This window comes from Lissotriton helveticus, chromosome 4_1 (genome assembly GCF_964261635.1).
Source record: "Lissotriton helveticus chromosome 4_1, aLisHel1.1, whole genome shotgun sequence".
Classification (NCBI taxonomy): domain Eukaryota; kingdom Metazoa; phylum Chordata; class Amphibia; order Caudata; family Salamandridae; genus Lissotriton; species Lissotriton helveticus.
The window spans coordinates 448,698,567-448,722,682 of NC_136063.1; positions in this window are offsets into that span (position 1 = coordinate 448,698,567).

The following is a 24,116-nucleotide window of genomic DNA, read 5'->3' on the forward strand; positions in this document are numbered from 1 at the left end:
CACTCCAGCCATGACTGCCACATAGGGTGAGGCCTCTGGAGGGAAATCTGCTGAGAATCTTGGTGGACCAGGATTCCCCGCAGTGTTTCTCTTGGGCCTGCCCGCAGGTGTTTTTGGTGGTGCAGGCGGGGGGGGTATGGTTTTTGTTGTTGCATTATGCGTGGTTTTCCCTGAGGTTTGGTTGGCTATACTGCTCGGTACCTTTGGAGTAGCGGCAGTAATAGCAGGCACAGTTGTCACAGGCACAGCTGGGGAAATCAAAACGGTGGTCTGCTGTAGGTTGCTAGTAGAGCTTTGAGCTACTACAGTTTTAGTTGTTTTGGTTGAGTTTGAGGTATTATTATTAGTCAACATATTTGAAGTAGTTATCCTGAGGGTCTTATGTTGTGGATTGGGTGCAGGTGAATTGGTGATTGATGCATTGGAGCTTATTGTTTTTTTGCTATTGTTTTGTGATGGATTTTGGGGACATGATGGTAGGAATGACTGATTATTTTTTAGAAGCTTGGAAATTTGTAGTTCTAGGGTTGCTAACCGATGTTCTAAAGGTTGTAGCGCATGTTTTACTACATTAGCTATGCTGGAGAGTGTTAGTTCCTGAGCCTCAACAGCGTTCAGATCCACTGGGGTTTGTTTTGTGGCGTAAGGGTCCAAAACTATCAGGGAGGATGGGTCCTTCTCTACCTGATGGGCTGACGCTAGGATCTCGACATGTGTCGGACTATCATCCTGGATTTGTGGGATACTTGATGTTATTACCAGGTTTTCTGGGGTAGTTGGGTTTCTTAGTACCCTTTTCTTACTAATTGCTCCCTCCCTCCTACCCCTTTCTAATCTTTTTTCTGACGAAGAGATTTCTGGAGGAGTTGTTGGAAGCAGTTCGGGGGTTTTTTCTAGGTCGAAGCTGAGTTGGGAGTCCGCTAGCTGAGATACCGACAGATCTACTGTATTTGGCAGACTGCGTCTCTCTCTAGTTGGAACCAACTCAGCGTTTGGGGCTCCTCGCCTTGGAGATCTGGCTTCCGCCAGAGATCCTAATGAGGATCTTTTAGCGAATGCCAGATCTAGAGAGACCCTTTCTTCAATGAGTGTTATGCTTTCGTCTATGAGCGTGTTTGCCTTTGCTAGGAAGTCATCCATGGGACCAAGCAGTTTACCTGCAGCGCTGGGGACTTTAGCTTTAGATTTATTCCCTCTCGTAAGAACCATTGCTATTCAATTTAGGTTGTGGGGATAAGGCAAGTCATAAGAATATTACTATTAATAACAGTGGATCGAAGAATAATATTGGGGTCAAGGGGGATGGCCCAGTCCAGTCTCTACCAGCCTCTAACGGCCTAAAACGGCCCAGTCTTTGCCCGGGTCTTTGCCCCGGGCTGCGACCCGCGGCGCGACCCGCGGCGCGTTAGGGACTGGCTAGATATGGAGAACGGAAGGAGGGCGTGGCCGCCGGGGGAAGAGGCGCCGGCTTCAAGGAGCGGTGGTTTCTGGGCCTCGCAGTCCCCCGGTGGGCTGTTCGTGGACACAGCCAATGCACTGCTACCTGGGCGGGTCGCGCTGAGAGCGAGATGGTGAACTGCCGATTGCAGTAACGCTCCCACCAGCCGACCTCAGCTCCAGGGAGTGCGGGTCAAGATTTGGGCAGATAAGCAGTTCCTCGTTTATGGCACAGAGAGCAGGTCAGTGAGCGGCACCCGCGCAGCGGGTGTCGCGAAAGGTTATATGGCAGGGATCCAATCAGTGGGCGTGGCCGCCGGGGGAAGAGGCGCCGGCTTCAAGGAGCGGTGGTTTCTGGGCCTCGCAGTCCCCCGGTGGGCTGTTCGTGGACACAGCCAATGCACTGCTACCTGGGCGGGTCGCGCTGAGAGCGAGATGGTGAACTGCCGATTGCAGTAACGCTCCCACCAGCCGACCTCAGCTCCAGGGAGTGCGGGTCAAGATTTGGGCAGATAAGCAGTTCCTCGTTTATGGCACAGAGAGCAGGTCAGTGAGCGGGTGTCGCGAAAGGTTATATGGCAGGGATCCAATCAGTGGGCGTGGCCGCCGGGGGAAGAGGCGCCGGCTTCAAGGAGCGGTGGTTTCTGGGCCTCGCAGTCCCCCGGTGGGCTGTTCGTGGACACAGCCAATGCACTGCTACCTGGGCGGGTCGCGCTGAGAGCGAGATGGTGAACTGCCGATTGCAGTAACGCTCCCACCAGCCGACCTCAGCTCCAGGGAGTGCGGGTCAAGATTTGGGCAGATAAGCAGTTCCTCGTTTATGGCACAGAGAGCAGGTCAGTGAGCGGCACCCGCGCAGCGGGTGTCGCGAAAGGTTATATGGCAGGGATCCAATCAGTGGGCGTGGCCGCCGGGGGAAGAGGCGCCGGCTTCAAGGAGCGGTGGTTTCTGGGCCTCGCAGTCCCCCGGTGGGCTGTTCGTGGACACAGCCAATGCACTGCTACCTGGGCGGGTCGCGCTGAGAGCGAGATGGTGAACTGCCGATTGCAGTAACGCTCCCACCAGCCGACCTCAGCTCCAGGGAGTGCGGGTCAAGATTTGGGCAGATAAGCAGTTCCTCGTTTATGGCACAGAGAGCAGGTCAGTGAGCGGCACCCGCGCAGCGGGTGTCGCGAAAGGTTATATGGCAGGGATCCAATCAGTGGGCGTGGCCGCCGGGGGAAGAGGCGCCGGCTTCAAGGAGCGGTGGTTTCTGGGCCTCGCAGTCCCCCGGTGGGCTGTTCGTGGACACAGCCAATGCACTGCTACCTGGGCGGGTCGCGCTGAGAGCGAGATGGTGAACTGCCGATTGCAGTAACGCTCCCACCAGCCGACCTCAGCTCCAGGGAGTGCGGGTCAAGATTTGGGCAGATAAGCAGTTCCTCGTTTATGGCACAGAGAGCAGGTCAGTGAGCCTTATGCAAATCAGCCTTCTTTGACTTTCTGCAATTGTCATAGCCCAGCCCGAGCCTCCAAGCTAAATTACTGAAACCATGCAGCTGGCCTATTTATCAATCACGAGGGGAGCTAGTCTCATTTACTGATCAGTTTCAACTTCACAATCGATGCATGTCAGTCTGATTTTGCAGCAGGGCAAAATTGGGTTCCTTGGAGAACACGGCTTTTGCCCTTTCAGAGGATCTTAAAAATCTACTCTCTCGCCAATGTAGTCACATGTAAATCTAATGTTAGAACAAGAAAATAGTGCCAGATTACAATTAAGTATTTTCCTCGAGATAATGTACACATTCATTAATGAATATATGAACAAATCATTGCTTCTGGTGAGATCCCAAACAAACCTGAATAACAGCCATCCCATAAAAGAGCAGCGTCTTTGGAATTCACAGCGTGGTTACAAAAAGCAGAGCCCTCCTGTACTGTACCCTCAGAATAACAAAGAGCCCTCTCCTGGCGCGCCAGCTGCAGCCTGGGCATACACAGCCTGTCAGCCTCACCGCCTCGGGGATTCCCTGCAGAGGTATGTGTTGTGCTTCAACAACAGAACTATTTCTTCACTTAAACCTTCTCAAGGAGCGCGTGCTTGAGCAGTGCATAGTGTCTGAGACTCTGCCGTGCCGTGGCCGGGGGTTTCACCGGCACGAGCTCAAATGATGCGCCTCTGAATGAAACAACCTGCGTGACACGAGCGGAAGAAGGCCCCCTACGTCAGGGTAAGATCTAGAACACGCGTGTCATTTTTTTCTCCATTTTGGAAGCGAGAACGTAATAAACAGCGCGCGGGTCACAAAAGTATTGAAAAATAGAATAATCTGTACACAATATAAAGTAGCCTCAGACATTTTTTTAATTTTAATTTTCATTTAACTTCAAAAACAGGAATATCAGGTGCACACATACATTGCAATCAAGAATTACATAGTGACATATTTGCATCTCATACCAATGCCGCAGTCCATATCGGTTTATATTAGGCCTGTTGTCAGGTTTGATACTACATTGCGAAAATTATGAATCTGCTAAAAAAAAAAAAAAGACACCGTTCCAGACAGTCCAGTAAACAGCTTTTAACATCTGTAAACTTCCATCATTCAGCACCACTATCCATGTTCATAGTGACTTGTAGGTAAACCTTTGCTCATGACTTCTCTCCCAGCCCTCCGTCTTTAGCATGTATCATTCTAATTCTAGTTTTACTTAGATCACTGCGGTTAGACACGAGACAGGCTCTTAATGGATCCCATATATCTTTAGGTCTGGACGTGACTGTATATGTGAGTGACTGTTCTTGCCAGAGTGTGAGATCCCGAGCCGCTCCTTAAATGTGAGCGCTCTTCCCCTGCCCCATCTGCACTCCACCCTGCGCTCTGCCAGAATAAATGTCAATGCTGTGTGCTTTCTATATGCTGCTTCTGTTTTCCTTTGTATATCCCAGTAAAGCCATTATGGGACTTGCCTGCAAAGTATATGTGATCATTTGCGCCAGGGCACATAAAATCTGCTGCCAATACTGATAGACTACACTGCGCTCCCACGCCAAGTGTAAGGAATCTGCAGGTGCATAGCCACAGCCATCGCATTTATCGCCACTGGAACCTATCTATCTTGGCCGAAGTCTCTGCACACATAACCTGATTTACAGACCTATCATTTTTTAGTCTCTCCTCACCATGCATTTCTACGTGGATTGTGAATCAGAAAGGCTTGTGGTGAGGGGTGGAGTAAATTAAGGCAAAAGAAACACTGGAAATAACTGATGCAACGTGACACATTTTATACTTGCGTTTTCTGTGATAATATTATCACGAAGGGCGCGCTCCTTTGACATGAAACGAGAACGTTTCTTAGATGTTCTATACTGATCTCTCTTGATTTATTCCACAAAGACTTGTAGTGTTATCACATTCTTTCTTTATTTGATCATTAGGTATTCTTCAAATCGATAGTTTTCCGAAAATTCATTGTAGTCATGAATAAGGATCACATTTCATTGTACCCAATGCATTTCGGGTTATCAAACTAACCCTTCATCAAGGGTCTGTAAAGAGACATACAGGACCTTAGCGTTCAGAACATAACATCAAAAGATTATTTAAATAAATGCATGCAATCATTTCTAGATTTAGTCATTCGATGTACAATGCAGCAAGATAAATAACATGAAACTTAAGTCTGACAAACGTAAATATCAGTGCTATAACGTGTGAAATTCGAAAGTTGAATTACATAAATGTATTATGCGCATACATGGTTGAGGTATTTAACATTAAACAGATCTAGATCACAGAATATGTATGCTATTCTGTAGATCATCGCAATGGAGATAAATATTTGGAGCTTCCAAAATGAATATTACTCTATGCTAGCGTCTAGTGCTACATTCAAGGCCACCCTATTAATCCGATTACTCTACTGGAAAGTATCATGTTTACATACAGTATTGAAAACAAAATAAGTTTAGGGGACTCTATACTTCACTCTGCAAAATATAGTGACTAGCGATATGTTAAACCGCTAAAATAAATCAAAGTTCGCTCAGACTGACTTACTCTTAGAAACGCGTGGTTAGTTTCCCGGTTTCAGTAACGGCTGGTTCCATGAGAAGCCAATGAGATTGCTTCTTATAAATCGTATAGATGGTCACATGATTACGGACATTTGTCGAAGCAATGTAAATTATCGTTTTGAGCATTATACAGAAATAGGAATGATCAACATCAATAAGGAAATCAATAAAAGTATGAGAACTAAAAAACTACTCGGGCTAATGTGGCATATGGAAACTGAAATTGTGCGAGTCTGAGAGACGCGCTCTGATTGGGTCGAGTTCCGATCACGTGGTATTAAGGATAGACTCTCACAATAGACGTTAAGGGGTGCATGATAAATAATGAATAATAAAGTTAAATGCGATTGAATGCACTCTTTGGTCTAAATTGATGAATCATTGTGTTGTTTGCTAGAAAGTCAAAAAACCGAAAAGTTAATTGAAAGTGATGGTGAATGAAACTTCACAATGACTGTATGTGGGAGGCTTATTGCGGAGTTGAATATAAAATATAGAATGAACATATACATCGATACTCTGACTGCATCAGGATTGATACTATGATTCTTAGTATTGGTACTATGCAACAATATATTAACATATTCGAAAGTTCAAATGATCCGACAGTGATTGGGTGGGTTGAGAAGAGTTTTGAGCTCGAGCTCTGAATTTCTAAGTAAGGTTAGTGAAGGTATCATAAAAAGCATGAAAATTCGATTCGATCATTTATCCCCACCGGCTGTAGAGAATTAAGTTTTTTGATCCAGAAGAATTCAGATTTCAAACGTTGTTTAACAGGATCCATATCGCAGCGATGTGGGAGTATCTCAAGTATTGTGAATCTCAACTGTGAAATTTGATGATGAGCTTCCAGCCAGTGCATGGCAATGGTAGATTTGTTGTTCATGGTTCGAATGCTACTTTTATGTTCTGATATTCGTACTTTGATTTTACGTTCTGTCTGTCCAACGTAAATCTTGCCGCACGGGCATTTAATTGCATAGATGACATTAGTAGAGTCACATGTCCCGGAATATTGTAGGTCAATTTTATAACCTTTAGTTGGAGGCCTTGGCCAAGTTCAACGTTGGAGAAGGTTTTCGGCGTGCGGTCAGCCAACTATACCAGAGCCCCACAGCTTGTGTTCTGGTTAATGGTGCACTATCGGAACCCTTTAACATTACAAGGGGGACGCGACAGGGTTGCCCTCTCTCTCCTCTCCTATTTGACCTATATATAGAGCCCTTCGCGCAACGCTTGAGGGATGATAATAATATTAAACCTTTTACCTATAGGGGATGGGAGAGGAAAGTGGCCCTGTATGCCGATGATGTGCTTATATTCTCTTCTGACGTCCACACAGCACTTCCTGCTGTACTCACCGCTGCTCTGGAATTTGGGGAAGTTTCCGGATACGATGTTAATGCCTCGAAAACCGAGATAATTGTCTGGAACGATGACGACTGTGATATTAGAATTCATCCTGGGTCTGGTATGCGGTACTTAGGCCTCAACATTGTGAAGGATATCAATCAAATAGTTACAACTAACTTCTCAGCTGTTGCAAAGGTCTGCTGCAAACTTATGCAAACATGGGCACAACTTCCTCTATCATTGATAGGAAGAGTCAATTTGATCAAAATGATTATCCTACCTAAAGTTTCTTTCTTATTTAATACTATTCCTTTGCATTTTGATTCTTCACTGTTAACGAAACTACAGGCAGAAATTACTTCTTTTATCTGGGATAAGCGTCTCCCTAGAATAGCATGGAAGAAACTTAGGAGGCGTAGAGAGAAGGGTGGGTTGGCTGTCCCGGACCTGCAGATATATGCATGGGCTTTCCAGCTGTCTCATGCTAGGATGCTTTTAAAGATGCCGGTAGATCTCGGAGTTGGTTCTTTATTTTCTGCCTTGCTTAAAGTGGAAGGAGTTAGCCAGTCAGGCTTTTTGTTTAAATTTGGTAACCCAAATTTTTTTAAGAAGATCAAATTGAAGATCATGCAGGGCATGGCAAAAGTTTGGGCCAAGTTAACGATGGTAATAAAATTGGGTTACCTTGGCAGTAGAACACCTTTATGGGGTCTGCCTGAGAGTCCTGTCTGGTTGGGTGATAGCCTAGCTGCCCCACAAAAATAAGCAGGGTTGGAAACTTGGGGGGACCTATTTATGGAAGGGAACCTACTTTCATGGGAATGTTTAAGGAATAGGATCGGTCCCAATCTCTCAAGGTTCAAATACATGCAAATTGCCAGTTGGTCCCATTCGTATGTCACCACGCCTACCAGACTTAATAGGTTCCCTATCGGAGGTCATAGTCAGTTAGTAGATCTACTACTAGACAAACCCCCTGCAAAGAAGGACATATCCCTTTGGTATAACATGATCCTGGAAGAAGTTGATGGTGAATTCCTGCTACCAGAAGAGCTTTGGGGTTCTTCGTGTGCAGACCGCAATGTACAAGATCTCTGGACTGCCTCGTTTAAAACCTTGTGGGACATTGTCAAGCCAGCTTGGTTGCGTAGGAACCATCTTTTTATGCTCCACAGAGCTTACTATTCTCCCCTTAGACTCTCAAAGTTCTCTAAAGGGAGCTTAGTGGCTTGTGCCAAGCGTGGGCTAGCTGCTGCATCTGATGCACAAATGTTCTTTGAATTTCCTGGCCTGGCCTCCTTTTGGGATTCCATAAAAAACACACTGTTTGCAGCACTTGGCGTGCAAGTAGTCTTAGATCTTCCTCTGGTGATCTTTGGGATCTTGGATGGAGTTCAGGGTCAGGCAAATAACTTACTATTTTATTCCATCTTACTTGCTAGAAGGGAGATCTGTAAAACATGGAAAGACTCTCTACCACCATCTTTCATTGACTGGCAGATCTCAGTTTTACAAGTCTCCAAACTCGACCTAGCAAGATCTGGCAAAATAAAAGAGCATTCTGGCTATTGTTGGTTCGGGACTATTGAATTGTTTTTCTTTTTTTTTTTTCCCCCGGTCCGATGATTACTCAGCTGTGGTTTACCCAACCCGTAAAGCCCTATTCCGGCTGGAGATTCAGAATCAAATGGCTGTACTCCCCACTGGTACGTAACCTTTATGGTACGAGTTTCCTGGTTTCATTGGTGTTAATCCCTGTGGAAACGTCATATCTGAGGGATATTGGTTGTCTGTCTCACCTAATCCCTGCCAGTTTATAACTGTGACAGTTTTGTCATATCCCGGCAGTGGTCACACTGGAAACCATGGTGGGAAATGAGGACTAAAAAAAACAAAAAAACAAAACCTTTAGTTGGATGTATGAAAACATTACCAGGTATTACAACGTTTGATGAAGGCACTGAGAAACACAGTGCGACAAGGTCTGCGCCAATACTAACCATCGCAATACCACTTATTAGAACAAGGTGTGCACGGAGATAATAAATGATTCATTTATACTTGCGTTTTCCCCATAGATGCTATTTTTTCAGACTAAAGTCATACAGAATTCTAATTATTATATAAGATCATGTAGGACCATAGGCTTTTTTATTCAAATCAAAACAGTTTATTGATTTAGACCTCATCAGAGATCAACAATATAAAACACTCAGAATCAGTGCAGTATTGTAAATATTATAGTCTATATACATGGTTTCTACTAATACAATGGTAAGAAAGTTTTAAACATTGTGTGCAGTTTATAACACACAAATACATTTGGAGGTAATCTAATTTAATCGATCAGATCATTAATGCTCAATAAATCATATTTAAAACAAATAGATTTTATAAAACAGTTCTAAACTTCTACAAAGACTTTATTGGGGCAGGCATATAGAACATGCACATTATCTTGACCGCCTTCCCAACATAATTCACAAGATCCTGACTTTTCAATTGTGTCACTCCAATGTTTTGTGTGGGCTTTTAGTGGTAGGGTCCCTAAACGTAGCCTAGCTTTTCAACTACAGTGGCACTTTAAATGGGATAAAATACCCTCAGGTGTGTTACAAGGATATTTCAAGGTTCTGAGGTGTTCTATGACGACATAGAAGTACAGCACCTCAGGCTGGTCACCTTTATGAAATATTTCTGAAAAAAACATGTTCAATACATAAACATGTTTAAAAAAAATAGTCACACTAGATAACAACTTGTCACACCACAACTTATCCCATCAGACCTGCCACTATCAAAATGATAGCTGAGTGCCCATATAAGAACACAGAACACTAAGGGGCACATTATGATAACGGGCGGATCGCCACCGCCCATATGGCGGTGGCAATCCGCAAACCTCCACCCGCTACTAATTTCACTGGGCAGCACACAAGGAAAAAGCAATAACGGGGAGAAATAATGCATTTCTCCTACTTTTGCCAACTTAAGACCAGGATTTACCTGGTCTTAATTTTGGTACTGCCTCCTATGTACGCCACCCTTGTACACAGGGGGGCAGCGTAAAAATGAATGGTTGTTGCACTGGAATGCCCACCGCATCACCCACTGCCCACCCCATTCACGCTAACCAGAGCGTGAAAGTGGGTCTTACGTACAAGGCAGCGTTAAACCATGTTAAGTGGCTTGACGCTGCCTTGTACATAAGGCTCAGCCCCTATCACCACCACAACGTCTGTAAAAGTGACGCTGTGGTGATGATAGGGGCTTGTACATATGCCCGTGACTTTCTAGATTTCCTCTCAGGATGTGCAATTAAATCCCAATATCCATTAAGCCCAATTCAAACCTGTCCCAATTTAGGAAAGATCTCAACGTGCACCTATTTAAAGAATACTGTATCACAATGCAGAACCAATCCCCTTCCATCTCACCACTCAGCTACCCCTCAATCACATCCTCTGTGTGTATCTTTACCTTTGAATCTGTAGAGCACTTTTCTGCTTTTCAGCTAGGTTCATGTGATTTAAACACCATATATATTACGCAGTGGCGGTCGCCAGTAGGTAGTTTAGTTAGGCTAGCTGTTGCATAGGAAAATCGTTTTTTGTGTTGCTGATAACTTTGGCACCAATTGACATATCTCCATGATAATCTCCAAAGAGGTGCTACTTTTTGACAACTTTGAGCATGAAAAGTTTTGCGGTGATCTGTTAAGCGAGGACGAAAAAAAGAGGGGTCCCAAAATGCAAAATCCTCACGCATTTTCCATGGAATTCTTTAGACAGGGCTGCGGTAAAAGCTGCAAAGCAGAATTACACCAAATTTGGCAGGAAGCTAGATCTCGGTATGCAGATTGTGCTCTTTGTGATTTTGTGTAAATCCGTTCAGTAGTTTTTGAAAAATTAAGGTTAAAACAAATATAGGTATCTGGACGATTGGGTTCACTAGAGTCTTAAGAGACTCTCGCGGGAGTGCCCATTAAAAAATAGAGCATTCTGATTGGCCCAGAGAACTTTATTTCCCTCCACCATCTTGCACCCGCGGAAGTCTGCCTCCTTCAGGAGTGAGCACTCTGACTGGCTGGCAGCAACATGAAAGAGAGTTGCAGGAACCCATAATAGGACTTGGGGACCTGGTCCCCTGTCCTGAACGTGTGAGAAATTTTTTTTGTAAAGAAGCATGGTAGTGGCCCCCTGGGGCAAAATTTTTAAAAAATGGCAAAAATTGCTCTCTGCCCATGGGACTCCTGTGGGATTGGAGGAAAAAAATAGTGGTTGGGGGGCCTTGTTCGATTATGGACCCCCGGGGAGCAGTATTCAATGAAGGGTATGGGGGCACCTGACCCTGCCTCCCGAGCAATTATAGGCCCTAGAAAACCCACCCTGGGGCTGAAATCAACAAAAAAGGGGAAGTCGCATGTGCACCCCACTTGAGCCTCCAGAGGTCCCAGGGACCCTGTCCCTCGGGGCTGATTTAATTAATAAAGGGCAGGGGGGGCCATGTGGCCCCCATTCCCGAGCTATCACAGGACCCAGGCAGCTCACCACCAGGGCCTAAATATTTTAAAACGAGGAGAGGCAGAGTGCCCCCTCGCCATCACAGGCCCCAGATTGTCCACCCTCGGTGCTGAAATATTACTCAAAGGAGATATTCCAAAAGGCCTTAGGCACCCCCATTGCCAAGGGCCGCTAAACTCTTTAAAAGGGAGGAAAGGATGCATGGAACTTCCTTCCGGTGCTGGCTCACTAGCTATGTACTGGGGAGTCCACCCGGGGAAATAGCAGTTTCCCTAACCTCACCAGCGAGGGCTGGGAAACCTGTGCTTGCTCCTGGCTGGTGGGAACATTTTTCAATCTCCCACCATGTGGGAGCAAACACAAAGTCCGCTCCTAGTGGACAGAAGCTTTGAAATCAGTGATGTCATTTGAGATGTGAGTTATAGTTAGCTGAACTAACTATAACGGGGGAATTTCAAAGGTTTTGTATGAGTGAAATGTCCAGCTAACTATAACATGTGTGAAACCTACGTTTTTTTCAATGAATTTGCAAGGTTTTTTAAATGCTAATTCCTAACTATAACGTGTGTGAAACCTATGTTTTTTTTCAGTGAATTTGCAAGATTTTTAAATGCTAATTCCTAACTATAACGTGTGTGAAACATATGGTTTTTTCAGTGAATTTCAAAGGTTTTGTAAATGATAATTATTAAATGCATTAATTGTTATATTCTTTTATACCGATTTACTACATTATTTTAAACTATTTATTTTTAGATATTTTATTTTTTAAATTACATTACATATTTTTAATATAAATTGAATAAAATGTTTTAAAAAATATTTACATTGTAATTTATATTTTTTTTATGTAATATTTTTTTAATTTATATATATTTTATATAGCAGGCAATAATATTCTATGGAAGGAAATTCAAGTTACTGGTAAGTACAGTTAAATTTACTTTTCAGGAATAGTAGTGAGCTAGATTGGGGAATTAATTCCTCTTCAATCCTGAGGCCCTCTGTGAGCCAACTAGCCCACCAGGTACCTCCAGTATGCGCCAGGCAGCTGTGTTGCAGAGAGGTGTTCAAAGGGCACGCCCCCTTTTTACAACACTCTGCAACACAGCTCTGTGGCGCTTACTGGAGATACCTGTTGGACTAGTTGCCCCCTAGGGGACCTCTGGATTGAACAGGAATTACTTCCCCAACTTAAAACGCACCTCAGGGCATGTTTGCACTCACATCACCTCAAGCCCCCCCTATCTTCACCACTGTGCTAACGCGCCCTGTAGAGTGTTCTAAGTTGGGTGATTAAGTCCCCTTACATATTGGGGATCCCTGGGGGCCAACTAGCCCACCGGGAACCTCCAGTATACGCCAGGAGGCTACGTTGCAGAGAGGTGTAATGAGGCCACGCCCCTTTTTACACCTCTCTGCAACGCAGCCCCCGAGCGCGTTTGCAGAGGGGGAACTAATTCCCCTTGCATACTGGGGGTCCCTGGGGGCCAACTAGCCCAGCAGGAATCTCCAGTATGCGCCAGGGGACTGCATTGCAGAGAGGTGTAATGAGGCCATGCCCCTTTTTACACCTCCCTGCAACGCAGCCCCCGGGTGCGTTTGCAGAGGGGGAACTAATTCCCCTTGCATATTGGGGGTCCATGGGGGACAACTAGCCCACCAGGAACCTCCGGTATGCACCAGGGGACTGCATTGGAGAGAGGTGTAATGAGGCCACGCCCCTTTTTACACCTCTCTGCAACGCAGCCCCCTGGCATGTTTGCAGAGGGGGAACCAATTCCCCTTGGAACCTCCAGTGTGCGCCAGGGGGCTGTGTTGCTTTGCCCGGGGGGTGGCAGGTCCCGGGGCAGTGTGGGGGGGTTGGGCGCCCCCACACTTCTTTTTCACTATGCCCCCGGGATTTGGTCCGCCGGGGGGTAATTTGAAAAAAAGCAGACCGGGTTTTAAAAAAAAACCAATTGGGGCCTCGGGGGTCCATGTGGGACCACCTGAGCAGGCCTCGGGGGTCAGGGTGTTTCTACCCTGCCCCCTTTTTGCATTCTACACGTTTGTTTTTCTGCTTTCTTGTGCCTTGATCTACCGAGCACAAGATGGCTGCCAACACTTCCTGGTTTGGAGTGCCAATGAGCATGCAGCTGGTGCTCAGAAAGGTACGCACACTGCGGAGCAGAGCGAGCCATCTTCTTTGAGAAATTCGCGAAGATTCATCAACCGGCGCCAAAGTTACTCCCAATAGAATGTTGCAGATTTCCTATGGAAACTAGGTCCTAACTATAACTACCTACTGGCGACCGCCAGTAGGTAATATATATATATATATATATATTCACTGAAAAAACCATAGGTTATAGACCATATATAGTTAGGAATTAGCATTTAAAAAACCTTATTTTACTCACACAAAACCATTGAAATTCCATATATAGTTAGTTGCACTAACTATATATCGCGCACCCGCAATCCACTGCTGATCATGTCACATATTACATCATTCATGACATGGTCAGTGACATCACTGATGACATCACTGATGACATCTCAAATGACATCACTGATGACATCTCAAATGACATCACTGATGACATCATCTAGTGTCTGTGTGTTTTTGTAAAGTTTAAATATGTTTTACATATTGAAGAATGAGTGGATGTATAAGTGTCTGGATGAAGGATTTAGTAGGTGCGTGACTGACTGTATGAGTGAGTGATTAAATGTGTCTCACTGAATGCATGGGTTAGTGACTAAACTGTCTTAATTTGTGCATCATTATGTCTGTTGTTCTGTAAACTGCTGCATGTGTTGATCATTAGCTATACGAGAGGCTATATGTGTTATTAATTGGTTGCCCAAGTATTTCTATGGGAGATTGAGTTTGTGTAGGGGTGGCTGGAAGGTGTGTGACTCTATGCATAGATGTGTGAGCAGTTTATTCACTAGGTGTATGAGTTCAAGAGTGCATGTGGAAACAGCTACATGGGCAGTTGACTGTGTGCATGAGTGTATTGATGAGTGAATGGATATCTCAATGCTACATGTCATAGTAAGTACATATGTAAAACACAGTACATGTGAGAGTTGGCATATATAAATAACTGTGCATGAGAGCCACTGAATGAGTGAGTAGTTGTATCGATCATTGTGAACTTGTATCAGGGATTGTATAAGAGAGTAAATATGTGTTAGTATATGTTTCAATAAGTAAGGTGTGTTTAACTGTATAGTTGAAGAAATGGAGGTGAGATTGTTTCTTTGCATGACTGACTGGGTGTGTGAGTAACTCCATGGATGAGTGGCAGTGTGTGAGTGTCTGTATACACTGAGTGTATCTAAGGTTATATTAGAGTCTGAAGAGGTTTATCGTATTAGCACAAGAATGATGTCAAATGAGATGTCATCAGTGATGTCATCAGTGATGTCATTTGAGATGTCATCAGTGATGTCATCAGTGATGTCACTGACCATGTCATGAATGATGTAATATGTGACATGATCAGCAGTGGATTGCGGGTGCGCGATATATAGTTAGTGCAACTAACTATATATGGAATTTCAATGGTTTTGTGTGAGTAAAATAAGGTTTTTTAAATGCTAATTCCTAACTATATATGGTCTATAACCTATGGTTTTTTCAGTGAATTTTCAAGGTTTTGTAAATGCTAATTCCTAACTATATATGGTCTATAACCTATGGTTTTTTCAGTGAATTTCAATGGTTTTTTAATAGCAAATATCATAAGCTGTCGAATGTCAAGTACATGGTAAGTGAAAACATTTTCGTGTTTATGCACACTGATCTGCTTTGAATGGTGCCCCCCCCCCTCATTTCTATTAGGAGTACTCTCTCTTTGCAGATAGTGAAAGGTAGTTAACGCAGGCCTTTGCCCCCATTGTAATCCGTCGTGCCTGCTTCTCTCTCCATTTGATTGATTGTTATCCAAGTATTTACTGTTTTAGAATTAGTTCTCTTTGGTTCATTCTCTATTTACAAACAAACACAGAGTCGCAATACTCTGTTTAGTCTTTGCAGATAACGAAAAATCGTGTAAAAAAAAAGAAAAGGAATCGAGCAAAATCAGTAGGCCACTAATGGGATCTCTTTTTGACCTCGCTAAAATAGAAACATTAGGAACAACCCCTCATGACAAATACAAAACTAGTGAGATGAACTGAACTCCACACAATGATGGCTGCAAAACAGCTCGGCTCCGCCACCCACCCCGCCCAAAATAACGATAAAGAACGGCTGCCATGATTGGTTGCGGAATGACCACGACGGAGCTACGAAATGGTGCTGCTCTCATGCTAACCCCAGCTTCAGTCTGAAACATCCAGAAACACTGTAGACTACCAATTCGATCAGTTCTGGTAGCGCCCCAATGTAACCCGGTAGAGAAGAACTAGCCCTCCCCTCTTTGACTGATGGTTCTTGTTGCCTGTCCCTTCTGTTGTCATTTAACAGAACTATTTAGCCTGCTGAAAGGGGTTGTGTTCCGACCGCTGGTTGGTGGAGACATTTTGACTATATTCTGTACCTGCGTTCTCGCGTAATGCGTCATATGACGCGCCGCGTTAGCGCATCCGGAAGTCATCCGGGGCGCGCAGCGCGTAACGTAAGCATAACAAGTCATGTGACTTGTTAATAAAACTTTTCATTGGTTCATTTTACTTTTCTTATTGTAATGATGAAAGGCTTGGTCATATGACCTAAAAATTACGCTTTTCATTACTTCCGAACATTATTTTTTCTTAAATATATGTTATAATGTTCCAGGCTAATGTACTTTCCCGGAAATTTTACAACTGTCCTGCAAGTAAAATATATTCTTTTTTCGAGAAAAAGAGCGTTTCTTCGTCCCATGACGGAGCCGTTGAGCAAAAGAGGGTCGACCGGCTGTCTTAGTCGCCGATACGCCTGAATATGAGATTCTTATCGATCACTTTATGTTGCAGGAATAGAAAACACAACAGCCCTTGACCATTTATCTTTACTGCGTTCCTTCGTATTATACCTTTTACCCTTCATGTAATTGGTCTGCTTTATTTCACTTGCCTTTTAATGATTCTAAAACAGTCACTATTATTAAAAACTTTACCAATGTATATACTACTACCATGTTTTCTTTTAAAAACCTTTATTGTGAAAATTTCATTATACAAATACGAGCCTATAACCACGTGGGCCTGCCACAGAGCAAACTGTAATCGTATATGATGAATAGACATTTACACTGTAGAGGAACGTAACGGGCGGGCCATTAGGTTGCAAGAACTAAGGTGTCTAACAGTTACGGAATCGGTGGACGTACATTTTATAATTAAAATACGACAGGGCCAGTTACAATAAAATTATCTAGATATACATTTGCGGGCAAGTACCATGGGTGACGTTAATTCGAACTTTCAACAGTACAGTAATCAATAACACATCAGAACTTAATATCAATAGGGATGTCGAAATATTCAATCAATTCTCGTCCCCGCCCGCCATGTGCTTCAAAACTGCATACGTATCTCGTGATTTCAAGGTTCTGCAACCAGTACACAACAAGGAGTTACGAGTCCCATTTATTCCGGCGCCATTTTGGGCGAGGACGGGCAGGTCCAGGATATAGTCAAAATGTCTCTACCAACCATCGACTATGATGATGTTCATATGCTGTATTTATTAGAGTAACACTCATCTGTCCACATGAAATTAATTTGCCACAATCTAAACATGTCATTTTAATCTTTCCAAAGTTCTTCTAAATATTTGGGACCGTTTCCCTTGCCTCTGAAGCTCTCAGTGCCACTTCTTTGATGAATGTACTAGCAGGTCAGGGGTTCTCCTCCAAATCTCTCTTTTATGCAGCACTATAATTAATTGGTGCCACCTCTCCATATGACGATGCATGGTATAGTTACCACAACTATATTTTTTTTCGGTTCCTCTGGAGAGTTCATCGTGGCAGATGAAGCGTGTAACGTACCGGGCATTTACCTTTTTTTGCATGTACAGGAAAGGAAAAAAAAATCGAGCGTCCGAGTTCTAAGGTGTCCCAGGGCCATTTTAGTGGACCAGGCCCAAATCCAAAGAACAGGCCGCCATTTTGAGAGTCCTCTTGCAGCCGCCTGTCGCTGTAGCATCAAGAGCAGCCGAAACTCAGCTGAATGGCAACTGAAACGGTAAAGGGGCGCCCCACTACAGCAGACGAGCCTCCACCTAGGAAGGCCCATTCACGCCGGCTCCCCCCCCCTTCGGGCACCCCACGCCGTTATTCGGAGCAGTATTGTAGGATGGCCACACCAGTGCGGCAACTTGCTAGACATCACCTCGGTGGTAACCGAATCTCAACGCCTTGTGGTGTCTCCTATTCAGAAAACATTGTTATGCTGCCTTCGACCTATTCGCCGCAAGTGCGCACACAACTCAACTGCATAGCTTGCTAGACACCACCTCGGTGCCATCCGGATCTTGGAATGTCAGCACCTTTTGGTGTCTTCTCTTCAGAAAATATTGTTGCGCTGCCTTTGGCCCCATTCGCACATCGGTCCGCTACTGACGCCATCTCACAGGCTAATGGGGCGCCCCACGCCGAGTTTCAGCATTGTAGAATAACCACACCAGTACAGCAACTTGCTAGACATCACCTCGGTGCCATCCGGATCTCGGCGCCCCACTGCAGATGAAGTGCCTCTCAACTATGAAACCACCACGGTGACATCCGGATCTTGGCGCGTTGTGCTGCCTTCGGCCTATTCGCACATCGGTCCGCTACTGACGCCATCTCACAGGCTAATGGGGCGACCCACGCCGAGTTTCAGCATTGTAGGATGACCACACCAGTACAGCAACTTGCTAGACATCACCTCGGTGCCATCCGGATCTCGGCGCCCCACTGCAGATGAAGTGCCTCTCAACTATGAAACCACCACGGTGACATCCGGATCTTGGCGCGTTGTGCTGCCTTCGGCCTATTCGCACATCGGTCCGCTACTGACGCCATCTCACAGGCTAATGGGGCGACCCACGCCGAGTTTCAGCATTGTAGGATGACCACACCAGTACAGCAACTTGCTAGACATCACCTCAGTGCCATCCGAATCTTGGCATCTCAACGCCTAGTGGTATCTTCCATACAAAAAATATTGTTACGCTGCCTTTGGCCCCATTCGCACATCAGTCCGCAACTTAGACATCACCTCGGTGCCATCCGGATCTTGGCATCTCAGCGCCTTGTGGTGTCAGTCAGAAAATATTGTTGCGCTGCCTTTGGCCCCATTCGCACATCGGTCCGCTACTGACGCCATCTCACAGGCCAACGGGGCGCCCCACGCCGACTTTCAACATTGTAGGATGGCCACAGAAGTGCGACAACTTACTAGACACCACCTCGGTGCCATCCGGATCTTGGCGCGTTGTGCTGCCTTCGGCCTATTCGCACATCGGTCCGCTACTGACGCAAACTCACAGGCCAACGGGGCGCCCCACGCCGACTTTCAGCATTGTAGGATGGCCACACCAGTGCTGCAACTTGCTGGACACCACCTCGGTGCCATCCGGATCTTGGCGCGTTGTATTGCCTTCGGCCTATTCGCACATCGGTCCGCTACTGACGCCGCCTCACGTGCCAACGTATTTTCTCCGCATTTTATACCCTATGCCGCATAACAGGTCATGTGACTTGTTTATAAAACTTTTCATTGGTTCATTTTACTTTTGGTTTCCTAATGATGGAAGGCTTGATCATATGACCTAAAAACAACACTTTTCATTGGATGAAAACTTTTTTTTTCCCCCAAACGATGAAAGCCCCACCTTGTTTCTGGATGTTTCAGACTAAACTGGCGTCAGCATGAGAGCACCACCATCTCGTAGCTCCGTCGTGGTCATTCCGCGAGCAATCATGGCAGCCGCTCCCCACCAGAAGCCTGCAGGAGTCGGGGCCCCCAAAACTTTTGATGAATTCTCAAGGCGGAGGGGACGCTTTCGAGAATGGGGTCCAAGACCTAGCAGACAAGCGTCCGATTTCCAAGGTGTCCCAGGGCCATTTCAGTGGACCACGCCCAAAAAGGAAAGAGCCTGCCGCCATTTTGAGAGTCCTGTGGCAGCCGCCTATCGCTGCACCGCAAGAGTGGGCGCAACTCAGCTGAATGGCGGATTTTGACACAGTGGACCAAAAGCGGACGGAATGGCAACTGAAACGGTAAAGGGGCGCCCCACTAAAACAGATGAGACTCCACCTGGAGAGGCCCGTTCACGCCGCCTCCCCCGGGGCGCCCCACGCCGTTATTCGGAGCAGCATTGTAGGATACCAAAACCAGTGCGGCAACTTACTGGACATCACCTTGGTGCCATCGTTCTGCTGCCTTGGAACTATTCGCACAACAGTTTGCTACTGATGACCCACCCCCCGCGACGCCCCACGCCGTTATTTGCTGGGTGGCAACTTACTAGACATCACTTTCGTGTCATCTAGATTTCGGCGCGTTCTGCTGCCTTGGAACTATTCGCACAACAGTTTGCTACTGATGACCCACCCCCCGCGACGCCCCACGCCGGAAATCTGGACGTTGTGCTGCGTTGGGACTATTCGCACAGCCGACCGCTACTTCGTTGTTTTTCCCTAAAAATGTTTATATGTTATTACTATTTTTGTTTTCTTGTATATATTTATAAATTATTAAAGTTTTATAATCTTACTACTTTGTCGGAGTGCTATATATTTTTAATGTGACACATAATTGTAAAAACTTTGATGTACAAAGAGTCATCCCTGGAATCTTCCGCTTCACGCTCGGTCCCCTCCCCAATCACAATACAGGATGGTTTTCAGATAATAGCAACGCTTCTGCTGTGACGGATCTCATCGAGTGTGGGCCTTGATCTACTATAACTCCTTTGAAGAGGGGTGATTCTTTACAGCTGTGGCCATAAACTACATCTGCAGGGCTAGCTGATAGCCTAGGACCGGCCTGGACAATCGGACACAGAGGAAAAGGAGTGTCAGAGGGTGCGGTAGTGAATAGGGCGAAAGGGAGGTGTCGGGCGGGCACAGGGTGTGATTCTCAGGGAAGAGCAGCGCAGATGGGGGGAGGTTTATTACCCATGCATAAGACAGAGAGCGGGGGTGACCACTGCCTGGGTGAGATGCTTGCGAGGGTGGGGAGCCATGCTAAGGATCGACAGCGTGCACAGAGTGGGTCTGGTCAAGGCATCTAAAATGGCTGCCGTGCACGACAAAAGTGTGGCATTTGAAAAAAGACAAGATGGCGCACACAATGTTTTTCAACAATTCCTGATTTCCTTCGAATCGAACGTTAACAGACGTTGGGGCATATTACCAAAGTTAAGCGATATTTATCCCTAACGATGCATTGCAAAGATTTTTTTACCGTCAGAAATTATCGCAGATAAACCTTGCTATTATCAAGGTTTATCGCAAATACGATAAAAAACGACCGCAATGCATTAATATCGCTGAAAACTCAGCGATATTCATGCATTACCGAGCTAATGCTCTTAGCCATGTTATCCACCTCCCATTGGATAACATGGCTAAGAACTGCTCAGGGCAGCTGTTACTTTTTGGAGATATTCGCGCTTATCTCGAATATTTCCAAAAGTTGATAATAGGAGATAGCGATGTTAGCGACTGTTTCCAGTCGCTAACATCTTGGCATGCCCACTTTGCATGTCATTAGTGATAAATATCACTCACATGCAAAGTGGGACCCAAGATGGTCGCTTTCTCCTACTAGCCGTCGCTAACTGGTGTTAGCAACAGCTAGGTAATACAGATATAATTTTATCTCCGCGAAGCGGAGCGCTGTTACAGATATATATCTTGTTTTTGAACGTTAATTTCTCCAAATGCACTGAAGCACATATATTGAGACATAGCAAAGGCACATCGGGCTACCAGTCCCTAATATTTTACCAAGTTTCGTGCAAATCCATTCAGCCGTTCGATTATTATTATTATTTTTTTTTTTTGCCCCGCGGGGCCCTTTTAAAACCTCCACATCAAACCTAGGGGGTCAGCGAGGATCTACTATGCCCCCTTATGGTCATTTGCCCCTTCGCTTTGGCCTCCTCTTGTCTCTCGATCCTACCGAGAGACAAGATGGCGGCCGCTACGTACTGTTTGGAATGTTTACAGACACCGGAGAGCCAATCAGCTTCGCTTCGCAAAGCTCCGTAACGCGAAAAGTACGCGAAGCGGTGCGCTGTTACAGATATATATCTTTTTTTGAACGTTAATTTCTCAAAATCCACTGGAGCACATATATTGAGACCTAGCAAAGGCACATCGGGCTACCAGTCCCTAATATTTTACCAAGTTTCGTGCAAATCCATTCAGCCGTTCGATTATTATTATTATTTTTTTTTTTTGCCCCGCGGGGCCCTTTTAAAACCTCCACATCAAACCTAGGGGGTCAGCGAGGATCTACTATTCCCCCTTATGGTCATTTGCCCCTTCGCTTTCGCCTCCTCTTGTCTCTCGATCCTACCGAGAGACAAGATGGCGGCCGCTACGGACTATTTGGAATGTTGACAGACGCCGGAGAACCAATCAGCTTCGCTTCACAAAGCTCCGTTGCGCGAAAAGTCCGCGTCCTGGGCCGCTGCCCAGTCCGCTGTTACAGATATATATCTTTTTTTAAACGTTAATTTCTCAAAATCCACTGCAGCACATATATTGAGACCTACAAAAGGCACATCGGGCTACCAGTCCCTACAATTTTGCCAAGTTTCGTGCAAATCCATTCAGCCGTTCGGGCTAAAAGTGAGGCCAACCGCCCTATGGAAATTAACATGGGAAAAACGTGTTTTGGGACCCCCCTTTTTTCTCGGCCCCCCCTTGACGAACCCCCCCAAAATTTTCAGGGGCTGCTCAGAAACAAAATGTGCCATTTTCCTGAAAATTTCAGCCAATTCCGTCCACAAACGCCAAAGTTATTAGACATAGAATTTTCAAAAATCCCATAGAGAAAAAATCCTAACTATATATACCTACTGGCGACCGCCAGTAGGTAATATATATATATATATATATATATATACACACATACATATATATATATATATATATATATATATATATATATATATATATATATATATATATATACACATACATATATATATATATATAGTTAGGACCTAGTTTCCATAGGAAATCCGCAACATTCTATTGGGAATACCTTTGGCGCCGGTTGGTGAATCTTCGCGAATTTCTCAAAGAAGATGGCCCAAGCTGCTCCGCTCCTTCCCTGAAAGTTTTGGGGGGATTCATCAAGTGGGGGCTGAGACAAAAAAGGGGGTCCCAAAACGTGTTTTCCCAATGTTATTTTCCATAGGACGATTAGACACGGCTACAGCCCGAACGGCTGAACGGAATTACACCAAATTTGGCAGAGAGGTAGAGTTCGGTTCGCAGATCACGCTTTTGCTTAAATGGTGTAAATCCCTCCAGTAGTTCCTGAGAAAATCAAAAGTAAAAAATATATATATCTGGGCGGAGCCTAACCACACATCTCATCGTGAGATCTGATTGGCTGTCAGCACTTCATCCAAGAAGTGTCGGCAGCCATCTTGGGACCAATATACATGACAGCACCTCATTAAAAAGCATTGCAGTTAATAGAAGGTTTTAGGACTTTAGTTACATTATAAATCATTTGTCGATGCTACCATACTCATTTTAGGAATTGTGGTGTCTTCTAAGGTGATTTTACCATGTGAAAAAGCATTCTGCTGGGATATCATGAATCATGGTTGAAAGAAACTATTATCTCATGCTTTTCCCACAGTGGGTTGGAAGGGGATCTATAAGCTAAACTGAAAGCATATTTTCTGTAAATTCACATTATCTTTCTCAGTCATGTGAGAATGAAGTCTGACATTCTCAGTAAAACATGTACATCCAACAAGGACAGAGACTGTCAGTTGATTCCTTTGTGTTCTATTGCAGCCTCCTAGAGTGTTCTAAAGAACAACTAGAGCGCTAACAGTCCTACTTATTACAAAGGTATGGCACACCTGAAGCCATCTTGATTGGAATAAAGTGGTAACTCTTAAAACATTTAATTTAAAAAAGAACAACATGAGGGGGTATATTTTGCCATAGAAAGTATGATTAGTGCTGCAGAAAGAAAAATTAGGGCACATTTTGAGTGACTTCTCAAATCCTCTTCTATTTCATTAAAAAATTCTGACATGCAGTCTCCCAAGATGGTCACCAGAGACAAAAGAGCCCAAATATAGCCCAAATATCACCCAGATGTAGCCCAAGTATAGCCCAATGACAGAATGTCCCAGAGTGTTCTAAAGAACAACTAGAGCGCTAACAGTCTTACTTATGACAAAAGTATGGCACACTAGAAGCCACCTTGATTGGAATAAAGTGGTAACTCTTAAAACATTTAATTTAAAAAGGAACAAAATGAGGGGGTTCATTTTGCCATAGAAAGTATGATTAGTGCTTCAGAAAGAAAAATTAAGGCACATTTTGAGTGACTTCTCAAATCCTCTTCTATTTCATTAAAAAATTCTGACATGCAGTCTCCCAAGATGGCCACCAGAGAAAAAAGAGCCCAAATATAGCCCAAATATCACCCAGATGTAGCCCAAGTATAGCCCAATGACAGAATGTCCCAGAGTGTTCTAAAGAACAACTAGAGCGCTAACAGTCTTACTTATGACAAAAGTATGGCACACCAGAAGCCATCTTGATTGGAATAAAGTG